Raw genomic sequence first — 12,917 nt, 5'->3', positions numbered from 1 at the left:
TGCCAATGCAAGGGACACGGGTTCGAGCCCTGGTCTGGGAAGATCCCACATGCCGTGGAGCAACTAAGCCCATGTGCCACAACTACTGAGCCTGCGCTCTAGAGCCCGTGAGCCACAACTACTGAGCCCGCGTGCCACAACTACTGAGTCTGCGCTCTAGAACCCGCAAGCCACAACTACTGAAGACTGTGCACCTAGTGTCTGTGCTCCGCAACAAGAGAAGCCGCCCGGGCATGGCAAGGAAGAGTAGCCCCCTCTCACTGCAACTAGAGAAAGCCCCGCGTGCAGCAATGAAGACCCAATGCAGCCAAAAATAAAATAAGATAAATAAATTAAAAAAAAAAAAAAAGTTCACACACACACACACAAAAAGAATGCAAAACTGTACAACCACTTTAGAAACTGGCCTGAGAAACACTACCCTATGACCCAGCAATTCCACTTCTGAAGTATTTGCCTAAGATAAATGAAAATAAAAGACCTCTACAAAAATGTTCACAACAGCTTCATTCATAATAGCTTAAAAAAAAAATGGAAACAACCCAAATATCCTTCAATGGGGGATGAGATAAACATTGTTTGGTGTCCTAAAGGGTATCCTCCCTGGGGCAGTGTACTTCAGTTAGATTTCAAATGCAAAGGTGACTTCTTGGTAAAGTGGGAGAAGGGTTAGTAAGAAAGAGGAAGTGGAAAAGGAGAATCAACAAGACCCATTTTTTTTGCAATCTCTTTTTTTTTTTTTTTATAAATTTATTTATCTATTTATTCTTGACTGTGTTGGGTCTTCGTTTATGTGCGAGGGCTTTCTTTAGTTGCGGCGAGCGGGGGCCACTCTTCATCGCAGTGCGCGGGCCTCTCACCATCGCGGCCTCTCTCGTTGCGGAGCACAGGCTCCAGATGCGCAGGCTCAGTAGTTGTGGCTCACGGGCCCAGTTGCTCCGTGGCATGTGGGATCTTCCCAGACCAGGGCTCGAACCCGTGTCCCCTGCATTGGCAGGCAGATTCTCAACCACTGCACCACCAGGGAAGCCCACAAGACCCATTTTTTAAAAATAATTTAAGTTTACCATTTTAACCATCTTTAAGTATACAGTTACGAGGGATTAAGTACATTCACAGTATTTTGCAAATATCATCCCCATCCATCCACAAAACTTTTTTCATCTTGCAAAACGGAAACTCTGTACCCATTAAACAGTACTCCCCACTCCCCTCTTAACCTAGTCTTTGGCAACCACCGTTCCACTTTGTCTTTATGATTTTGACTACTCTAAGTACCTCTTAATACTAGTGGAATCATACAATATTTGTTCTTTCTGGCTTATTTCATTTACCATAATGTCTTCAAGGTTCGTACATATTGCAGCATCTATCAGAATTTCATGCCTTTTTAAGGCTGAATAATATTCTACTGCGTGTACATTTTATCTATTCATCCACTTATGGACACTTGGGTTACTCCCATCATTTGGATAATGTGAATAATGAACAAGTGTGTACAAATATCTCTTTGAGATCAGTTCTTTTGGATATATATACCCAGAAGTAGAATTGCTGGATCATATGGTAATTCTATTTTTAATTTTTTGAGGAACCACCATACTGTTTTCCACAGCAGCTACACCATTTTACATTCCCACAAATAGTGCACAATGGTTTTGTTATGGACTGAATTGTGCCCCCTCCAATTCATGTGCTGAAGCCCTAACTCCCAATGTGACTGTATTTGGAAATAGGGCCTTTGAGGAAGTAATTAAGGTTGAAAGAGGCCATAAGGGCGGGGCCCCAATCCAACAGGACCAGCATCAGTGGAAGAGACACCAGGAATGCATGCACAGGGAAAAGGCCATGTGAGGACATGGACAGAAGATGGCCTTCTGCAAGCCAAGGAGAGAGGCCTCATCAAAACCCAAAACTGCTGACACCTTGATCTTAGACTTCAGCCTCCAAACTGTGAGAAAATAATTTTCTGTTGTTTAAGCCACCTAGTCTGTGGTATTTTGCTATGGCAGCCCTAGCAGAATAACACAAGTTCCAATTTATCCACATCCTCACCAACACATGTTATTCTGGTTTTTTGTTTTGTTTTGTTTTTTAATAACAGCCTTCCTAATGGGTATGAAGTGGTATCTCATTGTGGTTTTGATTTGCATTTCCCTAATCAATAATGATGTTGAGAATCTTTTCATGTGCTTATTGGCCATTTGTATATCCTTTTTGGGAGAAATGGCTATTCAAGTCCTTTGCCCATTTTTTGATTCAGGTTTTTTGTTGTTGTTGTTGAGTTTAGGAGTTTTCTATATATTCTGGATATTAATCCCTTGTCAGACATGTGATTTGAAAATATTTTCTCCCATTTTGTGAGTTGCCTTTTTACTCTGTTGATAGTGTCCACTGACCACAAAAGTTTTTAATTTTGATGAAGTCCAATTTGTCTATTCTTCCTTTTGTTGACTGTGCCCTTGGTGTCATATCCTCTAAAAGATCATTGCCAAATCCAATGCATAAAGCTTTCCCCCTATGTTTTCTTCTAAGAGTTTTAAGAGTTTTCGTTCTTACATCCAGAAGCAAGATTCATTCTTTTTTTGTTTGTTTTAATATTTATTTACTTATTTAAGCTGCACCAGGTCTTAGTTGCAGCATGCCGGATCTTCATTATGGCATGCAGGATCTTTAGCTGCAGCATGTGGGATCTTTCAGTTGTGGCACACAGACTCCTTAGTTGCGGCAGGCATGCAGGGATCGAATCTGGGCCCCCCACATTGGGAGCGCGGAGTCTTACCCACTGGACCACCAGAGAAGTCCCCAGATCATTCTTAAGAAGAGTATTTATGGAAGGCAAGTTCTGCATATTGATTCCTTTAAAAATATACATGCCCACAGTCTCTCTGGGATGTTTTTGTGTACCCATAGATTAAAGACTGTAGTCTGAAGAATCTACCCTTACCTTGCTCTATCACTTAACTCATTTTTTGACCTATATTACCACTCTGCTGACTACTTCCTTTTTGTTTGTAAACATACTCAAGTCTCTCTCATGCAAAACACACACCCACACACCCAATACAAAACCTTTGAATATTAGTTCAACATATAAATGAATGTCCACCAAATACTGCTAATCCCCTAGCCTCTATTCTGTTCCCCAGCATGGTTCTTGATGCCGTCTCTTGGTGCTATGGACTAAACTGAATGTTTGTGTTACCCCAAAATTCATGTGTTGAAGTCCTAATCCCCAATGTGACGGTATTTGAAGATGGGGCCTTTAGGAGGTAATTAGGTCATGAGGGTAGAGCCCTTAGCAATGGGGTTGATGCTCTTATAAGAAGGGACAAAAGAGGACTTCTCTGGTGGTGCAGTGGTTAAGAATCCACCTGCCAACGCAGGGGACACGGGTTCGAGCCCTGGTCCGGAAAGATTCCACATGCTGCGGAGCAACTAAGCCCGTGTGCCACAACTCCTGAACCTGCGCTCTAGAGCCCGCAAGCCACAACTACTGAAGCCCACGCGCCTAGAGCCCGTGCTCTCCAACAAGAGAAGCCACCGCAATGAGAAGCCCATGCACCGCAACAAAGAGTAGCCCCCGCTTGCTGCAACTAGAGAAAAGCCCGCACGCAGCAACGAAGACCCAATGCAGCCAAAAATAAATAAATAAATAAATAATTTTATTTTTTTAAAAAAGGGACAAAAGAGAGATGCTCTCTCTCTCTCCCTACCATGTGAGCATACAGCGAGAAGGCAGTGGTCTGCAAATCAAGAGGATCTCACCAGGAACCATACTGTCTGGCACCTTAATCTTAAACTTCCCCGCCGGCACTTCCCTGGTGGCCCCTGGTGGCGCAGTGGTTAAGAATCCATCCGCCAATGCTGGGGACACGAGTTTGAGCCCTGGTCTAGAAAGATCCCACATGCCGCGGAGCAACTAAGCCCATGCGCCACAACTACTGAGTCTGCAATCTAGAGTCCGCAAGCCACGACTACTGAAGCCCTCACGCCTAGAGCCCATGCTCTGCAACAAGAGAAGCCACCACAAATAAGAAGCCCATGCACCTCAACAAAGAGTAGCCCCCACTTGCCACAACTAGAGAAAGCCCGCGAACAGCAACGAAGACCCAATGCAGCCAAAAAACACACCAAAAAACAAAAAACTTCCCTGGCTCCAGAACTATGAGAAATAAATTTGTATTGTTTAAGTCACCCAGTCTAGGGTATTTTGTTAGAGCAGCCCAAGCTAAGACACTGGGCAATCTTACCGATTCCCAATTTAACCACTATCCCTACCACCTCTATGATGATAATTTCCACATCTCCATCCCCAGCTTAGACTTCCCTATAAAGTCCAAATGCCTGCCAGAAATGGCCACTTAGCTATCCCACAGGAATCTCAAGCTCATGTACAAATGAGACTTTACTACTATAGGGAGACATTTAAATACTTCATTAGAGCTGCTTTTTCTTGTGAATAGAAATTTGCCAGATTTTAAATATTATATCCTGGTCCCTTACACCAGCAAATTACAGTCAGGTTCCTAGTTTAAAAGTGAGTTTTATAAGAAGGCACAGTGTGGTGGTGAAGGGATAAGAGTGCAGTCTCTGGACATACTCTGCTGGGGTTCACAGTTAGACTGCTTGGAGGCAAATCTTGGCTCTGCACAATGTAGCTCCTTAAGCAAGTTATTTAACTTAATGCCTCAGTTTACTTCTCTCTAAAAATCAGGATAAAGATAATGTCTACTTCATAATTATCAGGATAAAATGACAATGTAAATTCACTAGAACAGTGCCTCATAAATAAATGCTCAGTAAATGTTATTACTCTTTTTAAGAGTTTATTTCAAAAATCATTGGGATTTGGAATGTTCCCATTGATGCAGTCTGGTTTGGCTAAATGACTGACATTAAAGTTTGATTTGCCAATTAAACTATATGGCAGACATTTTCCATAAATTAAATCTGCAGTTCCAAGGTTTTGTCAACTATATATTTAAAGCACATATGCAGTATATATATTATGCCAGAAAATACATCCTTTGCAGCCATTTATGACAGAAGTGCTAAGATGCCAACTTAGAAATGTACAAGGCGGTAAACAATTTTTTCGAAATTTTAGGGGTTAAAATTTTTTTAATCCTTTTAGGTGGTTCAAGAGTAAAAAGGTTTCAAGACCATTGGCCTAGTGAATATGTTTTAGAGTCAGACTGCCTGGGTTTGAATCAAAACTCCAGCTTCTGGGAATTCCCTGGTGGTCCAGTGGTTAGGACCCCATGCTTCCACTGCAGGGGGCATGGGTTCCACCCCTGGTTGGGGAACTAAGATCCCGCATGCCACGCAGCATGGCCAAGAGAAAAAAAAAAAAAAAAAAGGAAGACAAAACTTTAGCTTTTTTTTTTTTTTTTATTTTTGGCTGCGTTGGGTCTTCATTGCTGCGCACGGGCTTTCTCTAGTTGTGGTGCGTGGGGGCTACTCTTTGTTGCAGTGCGCAGGTTTCTCATTGCGGTGGCTTCTCTTGTTGCAGAGCACAGGCTCTAGGCACGCGGGTTTCAGTAGTTGTGGCGGCTTGCGGGCTCTAGAGCGCAGGCTCAGTAGTTGTGGTGCACGGGCTTAGGTGCTCCACAGCATGTGGGATCTTCCTGGACCAGGGCTCGAACCCGTGTCCCTTGCATTGGCAGGAGGATTCTTAACCACTGCGCCACCAGGGAAGCCCAAAACTTTAGCTTTCTATGTACCCTTGGTAAGTTATATTTAACTTCTATATGCCTCAAAGCTCTCCTCCTACACAAGGGGAATAATAATGGTACCTACCTCATATGATTACTGTAAGGAGTAAATAAGATCATGCATCAGAAGCAATTGCATTGATAGCAACATTATTCATAATAGCCAAAAACTGAAAAGAATCCAAATGTCAATCCACAGGTAGATGGATAAACAAATGTGATATACTCGTAAAAAGGAATGCAACATGGATAAATCTCAAAAAAGATTACAAGTGAAAGAAGCCAGACATTCCAATTATATGAAATTTCTAGAAAACATAAAACTACAGAGGCAGAAAGCAGATCAGTGGATGCTAGGACTTGCAGTTAAGAGTGAGAAGTGGAGATTAACAACAAACAGGAACTAGGGAATGTTTTGAGGTGTTGGAAATATTCTAAATCTGAATAGTGGTGATGACTGCATCAAACTGAACTGTTACAATAAGTGAATTTTATGATATGTAAATTATGCCTCCAAAAAAAAGTTTTGAAAAATTTTAAAGCAACAATGTATTAAATATTATTACTACTGCTACTATGGTCAGGTGTTTAAAATGACAATAACATTAAGCTGGAAAGGACCTTTCTGAGTATGTCTATTCCTACTCTCTGAAACAAGAGTAATAAAGGCAGGCATAGCTGAGTACTGACTCTGCCACAGTTGCGCATTTTACATGGGTTCTCTCACTTAATCATCACAGGTCCTCCATGGGGTAAGTTCTGTTACAATCCCCACTTTAGAGACTATGAAATTGAGGCTCAAATAGGTTGAGAGACTTGCCCCAAAACAATATAACTAATATGAGGAAAAGCCAAAATGCAAACTCAAGACCTTCTGATTCCAAAGCCCATCCTAAAATTCGTATAGAATTTCATAGGTCTCTGAATAGCCTTAAAAAAGAACATAGTTGGAGGACTCTCACTTCCCAATTTCAAAACTTACTATAAAGTTACAGTAATCAAAACAGTGTGGTATTGGTATAAGGACAGACATACAGAACAATGGAATAGAGAACCCAGAAATAAACCCTCACATACATGGTCAAGTTATTTTCAACAAGGGTGCCAAGACCATTCAATGGGAAAAAGACAGTCTTTGCAACAAATGGTCATAGGGAAACTGGATATCCACATGCAAAAGAATCAAGTGGGGCCCTTACCCAACACCATATACAAAAGTTATCTCAAAAAAAGGATTCAAGACCTAAACTTAAGATCTAAAACTCTAAGAAGAAAACAGAGGGGAAGCTTCATGCATTGGATTTGGCAATGATCTCTTGGATATAACACCAAAAGCAGAGTCAAAAAAAAAAGACAAATTGGACTTCATCAACATTAAAAACTTCTGTGCTTCAAAGAACACTATCAACAGAGTAAAAAGGCAATTCACGAATGGGAGAAAATATCTGCAATACGCATATCTGATAAGGGATTAACATCCGGAATATACAGAAAACTAAAACTCAACAACAAAAGACAACCTGACTCAAAAATGAGCAAAGGACTTGAATACACATTTCTTCAAAGAAGACATACAATACAAATGGCCAATAAACACATAAAAAGACTCTCAACATCATTAGCAATTAGGGAAATGCAACTCAAAACCACCAGATACCCTTTCACACCCATTAAGATGGTTATTAAACAAAACAAAAATAAACAAACAAACAAACCTAACAGAGGCTGGTGAGGATGTGGAGAAATCAGAACCCTCTGCATTGCTGGTGGGCATGTAAAATGGTGCAGCCACTGTGTAAAACATATGGCAGTTCCTCAAAAAATTAAAAATAAAATTATCATGTGATCCAACAATTCCAATTCTGGGTATAAACCCAAAAGAAATGAAAGCAGGGACTCGAAGAGATATGTGTACCCACCCCCATGTTCATTCCTGCATTACTCACAACAGTCAAAAGGTGGAAACAACCCAATGCCCACCAATAGATGAAAAGATAAACATAATGTAGTATATATATATTATGGAATACTATTCAGCCTCAAAAAGGAATGAAATTCTGATAGATGCTATAACATGGATGGACCTTGGAGACATTCTGCTACATAAAATAAGCCAGTCATGAAAGGACAAATATTGTATAATTTATGTTCTATTTATATAAGGTACCTAGGACAAGCAAATTCATAGAGATGGAAAGTAGAATGGTGGGTACCAGGGGTTGGGGGAGGGGAGAATAGGAAGTTATTGTTTAATGGGTACAGAGGTTCAGTTTGAGAAGACAAAAATGTTCTGAAGCTGGATGGTAATGATGGTTGCACAACAGTGTGAAGGTACTTAATACCACTGAAGTGTACACATTAAAATGGTTAAAGAAAGAGAGAGAGAGAGAGAGAGACACTACTTCACACCCATTTGGGTGGTTACTAAAAAAAACAAAAACAAAAACAAAAAAACAGAAAATAAGCGTTGGGATGTGGAGAAATCGGAACCCTTGTGCATTACTGGTGGGAACGATGCAACTGCTGTGGAAGACAGTATGGTGGTTCCTCAAAAAGCTAAACACAGAATTACCATATGATCCACTTCTGGGTATATACCCAAAGATACTGAAAGCAGGGACATGAAGAGATATTTGTATTCCCATGTTCACAGCAGCATTATTCACAACAGCCAAAACGTGAAAACCCAACTGTCTAGCAAGTGAACAATTAAACAAAATGTGGTCTATACACACCAACTGAGTATTGTTCAGCCTTAAAAGGGAATGAAGATGTCAATTACATCTCAGTTTTTTTAAAAAATCTTTAATTAAAAAGGAAAGAATGAAGTTTGGACACACGCTATGACATGAAAACATTTTTACCTGAAATAAGTCAGACATGAAAGGACAAATATTGTATGATTCCACTTACATGGGTTACCCAGAACAGGTAAATAAACAGAGACAGAATACAGATTAGATGTTACCAGGGGCTAGAGGGAGGGGGCAATAGGAGTTACTTGCTTAATGGTTAGGGTTTCTGTTTGAGGTGATGAAAAAGTTTTAGAAATAGATAATAGTTATGGTTTCATTACATTGTGAATGTAATTCATGCACTGAATTTTATGTGAATTTTACACATAAAAATGGCTTAAATGGCAAATTTTGTTACAATGTATGTAAAAAAATATATTTATCACAACTTTGTAAAAAAAAAAAGTAACGTAATATACGAAAAAACGCTGAATTAAGCACCTTAAATGGGTGAACTGTATGGTGTGTGAATTATATCTCAACAAAGCTATTTCTTAAAAAGGTAACCATGGCTAACATTTAGTGAACACTTTGCACACACCAGGCACTGTTCTAAAAGGGTTACATAAACCTCAAAACAACCTACCGAGGTGGCTACATTTCTTAACCTCATTTCACATATGAGGAAATTGAAGTTAAGTAATTTGTCCAATGTCACTCAGGTAGTGGAAGAGTCAGGGGTTCAAACCCTACCAGATTTGAGAGCTCCTACAGTTACCCACTCTGCTCTACTGAGTCCCACAGTGTGATAGCAAGGTTATTAAAGGCACCCAATAGATGCCCCATTAACTAAGTGAATGAGATGAACAACTACTGTGGAAGTCTAGCAGGAAAATAAATTCTAAGCACTTGGAACGTAGCCAGAAGAGTCCATGATTTATCATCTTTAAAATTTCAGAATTTTCCAATAGCGGGAATTTCCTGGTGGTGCAGTGGTTAAGAATCCGCCTGCCAATGCAGGGAACACGGGTTCAAGTCCTGGTTTGGGAAGATCCTACATGCCACGGAGCAACTAAGCCCGTGCACCACAACTACTGAGCCCGCGCCCAGAGTCTGTGCTATGCAACAAGAGAAGGGACTGCAATGAGAAGCCCGCACACCACAACAGAGTAGCCCCCACTCGCCGCAACTAAAGAAAGCCTGCGCGCAGCAACGAAGACCCAACGCAGCCTTAAATAAATAAATAAATAAATAAATAAATAAATAAATTTAAAAAAAATTTTCAAAAATGAAGAATTTTCCAATAGCTTTAATGTTAACACAACTCTGAGTTAGATTATTAACACACCATTTCATACATTTAAACACTGGCAGAAGAGTATAACCTTGCCCATGTATCTTCAATAAGACTGGAGAGTTCACTTAGTAACCTCTCCACTGACAATTCTCCTCTGAAAGGCTACAAAAAACTAGGCTCCTAAAGGCAATAAAAGTAAACCCAATTCTGGTAACAGAATTCTATAAAGAAGGTTGCTACAAATGTCCAGAAACAGAGACCTAGTACCTATTCTATAGGTTAGGTACCTAGTTAGATGCCTGTTAACCAGGCAAGGTTCAGGCCCAACTTTTGTGTGTTTCACCAGAATGCTAACATACCATTGTCAGTCCTACCCTCACTTATCAGTTCTTGATACCTCTCCTATAGTCCTCACAAGTTTGCTGATGTTGACATTATTAAACCATTCACATTGGTGGCACTACTCAACAGGAAGTTGAAAACTAACAAACCTAGGGCACAATCCAGAGTTCAGAAATGAATCAGGTGACCAGGCGCATCTAAGTCTACTGAACTCCACCTAGATCCCCGCAACTCTGACCTTCACAAGCAAACCTGGAATGTGCAAAACATACAAGTACTCTTACAGTTTATGTACCCTACAACACAAGGCCCTTTGTTTTATTAAAAAATGCACGCCCAGAGTTGAGCCCATAAGCACAACATCAATTCTAAAATTAAGAGAAAAACACAGATTTACAACGCCAAAAGGAATCTAAAGAGCGAATACGAGGAAACTTCCCTCTCCTCCTACATGCGCCCAACGGGTGCAGGACCCACGAGACCACTCCCCCGGCTCCAGGTTCTACAGCCCCGAGTGCCGGGCTCCGAGCTCTCGCGCCCTGTGGTCCGGCTGAGCCCACTCGGGTCTGTCCAGATCTGAGGGTGAGGCTACGTGCTAAGCACAAAAAAAGCTCCCTCTTGAACGATGCCTCGGAACTGCATCAGAATCTTTAAAAAGCAGGAAAAAAGAAGGAAGAAAGGGCCGCCTGCCTGGAGCTCCTCAGACCAGGAGCACCGAACCGCAACCACGCGCCAGCTACAAACACCGCAGCCGGCCGCCCAGAGACTGGACCGGTAATTCCACCGCCGCGCCGGGCCCCGCCCCGGGCCCGCGACCATTCTGGGGCGTTCCTCCCGTGGGCGGCGCCTCCCTCACCACACCGCCACTTGGCTCTCTTCCTGAGCGAGGCCGCGGCCGCCCCGCGACACCGAAGCCGCAGCTTCTAGCCCGCGCGGGCCCGCGACGTCCAGAGCGGCCTGGCAGGCCGGCTCTTTTCCCCCAGGCTCCGGCACGCCCTCTCTACGGCCCCAAGCCCTTACCGAGGCAGCGCGGCCTCCGCGGCCCGCTCCTCCTAATCCTCGGCCGCTGCCACCGACCCAGCGCCGCGGAGACCGGAACTTCCTCGGCGCCGAGCCGCTGCCTTCACAAAGGCGCCGCCGCCTTTAGCGCTCTGCCCGCCGGGAGATGGAGTACCGCGGCCGGTCGCACCGAATCCACTCCCGGCGTACCCCGCGCGGGGGGCGGGGGGCGGGGCGGAGGGGGGTGCTTGCCTGCGCGGGCGGGACGTAAGGGCACGCTCTCGTCGGCGTCCAATGGGAGGGCGCCCTTCCTTCCTCCTCCCCGCCGTCCACCGGGGCTGCTGGGGGTTGTGGTTTGGCCTCTGGCCCACGGGTTCTAGTTCTTTTTGGGTCTTTGGAGTTGAGCGAGGCGTGCATTTTCTTGGTGGCTTGGCCTTCTCGAGTTTTGCTCCCCGCCAGAGCGCACATATGGCCCCGGCCTGCGTAGCTTCAAGACGACTTATTTTCCGTTAATGTGAAGGAAATGGAAGGGAGGCGTCTCCGGCCTAAGACTTCCGAGGCAGGGGCTTCTGGCCCACACAAGAGCCTGTTTTCCGACCCTCCCATAGGATAGGGAAGCAGTAGTCGCAGAGGCTCGTCTCCTTTTCCTTCTGATGGGTTTCCAAGTTAGGTATTACCGACTCAGGAATACCAGGTGGGTGTCATCTGTGTTAAAGGTTTGATAGCCCTACCTACGAAGGAAAATCTACTCAGTTTACACAGAGCCTTGCTAGCTCGGGCAATACATCTGGCCAAGAGTGACTTGTGCGAGGTCACAGAGGAACTGGAAAGTATCTGCAAATCAGCAATCTAGTGGAAAACGGGGCAGCACAACTTTCAGTTTGCAGCTCACGTCCAGAATCTCCTTACAGCTACTGTTCTTCAAATGGCCAGCTCCAAGCTTCCAGGTGGATCGTCTACATTGTTGAAATGCTTGCTGGTTCCAGCTACCTGGTATCGCCAGGTAGTGGCCCCTCAGGGAAGGTAACCTGATTTTATAGCCTGAATTCAACATCATGGAATCGAAGAAGTCTGCCGCAAGAAAAGCCTATAAATCATTCTAAAATAAAGCAAGACTTATCTGTAGAGAAAAGAGATTGTTGAGTTAAGTAGTCTTTAAAGTTACCTTCCCACTTTTCAGACATCTTGTCTGGAAGTCATTCAAGAACTGCATGAAGCTCTTGCTGTGTGCCAGGCACTGTATCAGGTGCTGGGGCCACAGGAACTTGAACAAAGCTGATAAACTTTGCTGCTCTGGGGACTTACCAGGTGGTCCAATGGCTAAGACTCTGCCCTAGCAATGCAGGGGGCCCGGGTTTGATCCCTGGTCAGGGAACTAGACCCCACACGCATGCCGCAACTAAGAGTTTGCATGTCGCAACTAAAAAGATCCTGCATGCCACAACAAAGATCCCGCGTGCCACAACTAAGATCCGACACAGCAAAATAAATAAATGAATATTTTTAAAAAACAAAAGCAAAACTTTGCTGCTCTGGTGGAGATGGGAGTGGGGGTGGTTACTGAAGACAGACAACAAACTAAACAAGATATACAATCTCTGCTGAAATGAGTTTGGTTTCTGTAAGGAGGGAGATGGAAAGCTGTCGGAGGGCTCTAAACAGAATAATATCATGGCTTCCATGTAACCGGGATCCTCTGGCTGCTGTGTAGAGAATAGGCTGAAGGTGGGAAGGGCAGAAGCAGGCCAGCTGATTAAGAGACTGTTGCAGTAATAAAACCACAGAAGGATAATACTTGTACCTATGTGGCCACAGTGGAAACAGGAA

The 12,917-nt window shown here is 43.3% G+C and overlaps 1 protein-coding gene across 1 annotated transcript in view; it reads right to left on the bottom strand.

Moving 5' to 3' along the window:
* Positions 1–11,290, bottom strand: part of RBM6 (RNA binding motif protein 6) — a 105,286-nt gene extending 93,996 nt beyond the window's left edge. Inside the window, exon 1 of the mRNA XM_061196842.1 lies at positions 11,112–11,290. The gene's annotated coding sequence lies outside the window, so the exon portion shown is untranslated. The remainder of the gene's footprint in view (positions 1–11,111) is intronic.
* Positions 11,291–12,917: the final 1,627 nt, after the last annotated feature.

Source organism: Eubalaena glacialis, chromosome 7, assembly GCF_028564815.1.
Source record: "Eubalaena glacialis isolate mEubGla1 chromosome 7, mEubGla1.1.hap2.+ XY, whole genome shotgun sequence".
NCBI lineage: Eukaryota > Metazoa > Chordata > Mammalia > Artiodactyla > Balaenidae > Eubalaena > Eubalaena glacialis.
This window is presented reverse-complemented; position numbering and strand designations above follow the sequence as displayed.